The sequence below is a fragment of the Ochotona princeps genome, chromosome 20 (genome assembly GCF_030435755.1).
Source record: "Ochotona princeps isolate mOchPri1 chromosome 20, mOchPri1.hap1, whole genome shotgun sequence".
NCBI classification, from domain to species: domain Eukaryota; kingdom Metazoa; phylum Chordata; class Mammalia; order Lagomorpha; family Ochotonidae; genus Ochotona; species Ochotona princeps.
The window spans coordinates 39,794,396-39,797,308 of NC_080851.1; positions in this window are offsets into that span (position 1 = coordinate 39,794,396).

Genomic DNA, 2,913 nt, shown 5'->3' on the forward strand with positions numbered 1-2,913 from the left:
AGTGTCCATTCTTATCTGTTTGAGTGTCTTCCATGGTGAAGTCTATAGCATCTGAAATTAAGAAAAGCTGCATTTGCTCTGTTTCCTTTCCAGTGGTGTGAAATGTTCTTTTCCATCCTCTCACTTTCAGCTTCTTTGCATCTTTGTTGATTAGGTGTGTCTCTTGTAGGCAGCAGATGGTTGGGTCCTGTTTTTTAATCCGTTCTGTTAATCTATGTCTTTTGACTGATGAGTTCAGGCCATTAGTGTTCAGAGTTAGTATTGAGAGGTTGTGATATAGCCGTGTTGTGTGTGTGTGTGTGTGTGTGTGTGTTGGTTATCTATGTTTAATTTTGTTTCCTTTTATGTGTCTTCTGGAATGCTTATAATTGTGATAGTTGACTGTTTGATGGTATTGTTCCTTTCTTATATAGATTTCTTGGGTTTGTTCATATTTTCTTCAAGATATTTTATTAATTGTGTGTGTTCATTTTGGTTATCTTCTATGTCTGATATTCTTTGTTATGCAGCAATCATTCTTTTGGTCAGGCTTTCTGCATTGTTTTTCAGTCAAAATATTTCATTTTGGACCAACTTATTTTCTGTGATAATGCTCTTCTTGAATTCCTTAATTTTTTCCCGGTGTTTCTCATTGTCTCTGAAGAGATTCATGATGATTTTTTTTTATTCCTTATCTGCTAGTTCCCCGATGTCTTCATCTTGCAGCTCTGAGCTTGAGGATATTTTTTGATCATTTTTGAGGGAGAGTGCTGGCTGCTTAATCTGAATAATTTGTTTTTCCTGGTGCCTCTTCCCATGTCTGTGTGCTTTTCATTTTGAGATTTTAATCTCTGATGTACCTTTTGGGTTTCTGGAACAGCTGTGTCTGTTCGCAGATCTGGGGGTTGTGAGACCCTTAGGATGGCCAGACAATCAGGGTGTTTGTCAGCTGCTGCCACCTTGTGGACAACTGGTATCTTCACTGTCTTTGGCCCTCGCATTTCCCAGCCTCAGGTAGGTATGCAGCTGGGGGATTTCTGTGACCACAGCATTGCATCTCAAGGCCTGCACATTCCAGTTCTGTATGCAAGCCCCCTGCCGCCCAGCACCTTCATGGCTTCTGCCCACTGGGCAGTTGCCTAGAGCAGGAATGACCTAGCCACTGCTGTCCAGTGTGCAATCAGTATCTAAACTCAACACGCTCCAGGGACACCATGCCTTCCCTCATCTCTAACAGGCAAGCGACGGTGGGGAGTTATATGAATTTGTTTTGTCCTAGAATTCGAACCTCTACTGCTGAATTCCCTTGCACTCTGCCTGGCAGTCGTTCAGGCTGTCATTCTCCCATGCACCTTCAGAATTAGCCCTTACATTGCCGGGTCACTGAGAAAAACCTCTGACCCTGAGGGACCCTGCATCTGCATTTCATGTGATTCTGGTGTCCCTCTGGGTGGCCCAGGTCTGAGAGCCCTTGGGTGGGGATGGGCTGAGATCTTGCCGTGTGTCTCTGACACACATGCTTCACTTCCCCAATGGCATTCCCTCCTCTAGCAGAGGGTGCCTGGGTCTGTGCCTGTGATTTCCTCCTTGGGCTGTTTTTCTGCCACAAATGTTCTGATCTAGGTGTTCTTTTGCCTCCCTATCTCTCTTATGGGGAGGCTAAGACTTCCATCAGCATCTTTCCTGCCTCTAATCCCAACTCACCAGGTTTTATCTGAGTCCCTGTTTGCCCCAGATGGTATCTGCCTTTCCCCTCTCAGGCTGCAGATTGCCATCTTGAAAGTTTTCTATGGTCCTCTGTTGTCTGCATGGCACCCACTTCAGTACTGCCGACTCCAATGAGCCTTGGACACATTTCCCCGCAATTATGTTCCTCCTGTTCTCTGTTCTACCAAATTCTGCCTCTATCTCTCCACGCACGTAGCTACACCAACCTTCTGCTCTCTGCCATCTTCCTGTCTCCTGTTTAAGAAATTAAAACAAGGATCAGCACTCAGAAATGAAGACAAAATTTAGAATGTGAAATATAACATCCTAGTTTTTTTCCTATTGACTTTCAGAAAATCTGCTTGGAAATTATTTTATCTCTATGAAATGGTGTCATAACTGCCTAGAAATTTTAATTTAATTGAGTTATTAATACCTCGAATTTTCGAATTTTCACATGATGTTTATATTCTCTATTTTCCAAATATTAAACATCCTGATTCTTTGTCTCTTCCTTAAAAGTTTTCTTTCTTAACAAGAGACTGTGTTAATCTTTAAAGTATTCTTTTAAGGATACATTCCTTCTCTATTAATAAGCAACATGAAACTAAAAAAATCTGAAATTCCTCTGAAACAATCTGTGCAGTGTGAGCTGTGTTTCCTGGCAATGAGCTTGTGCTGCTGCATGAACTCTGGGGCAGTCTTTTGGATACAGAGGTTATTTCTTTACTGAAAATTGTGGGAGTGAGAGAGCTTAGATCCATTCCTAATCAGGATTCCTTTGAATCCTGCATGGGAGACTGTTTTCTGCCTACAGACTAACAGGGCTTTTGGGGCAAGAGCAGTGTTTGCTGACAGCTGTTGACTGGTTGGATCCTTACTTATTGGTCTTGATCAAAAGTTCCTTTTGTCTTCTGTGGATGATATTGCAGAGTTTTTTTAATTTTATTCTGGTCAAATGCTTATTTGTCAATATGTTGACGAGGAAGACGAAGGTATTATGTGTGCCACGAATTAAAGTTGTTGACGACATCAAATATGGCAGTCCTGTGCCATGCAGTTCTTTCTTCTCAGCTGAGGTTCAGAGACATGAATTATACTTGATCATTACAGTATCTTCTCATGAGATTGCTAAGGGACTGGCATGATTTAATAGTGGTTCTTTACACAGACCCCCCTGCTTCACTGTTTCCCTTCTGACTTTTCTTATACAATCGCTTTATTCTC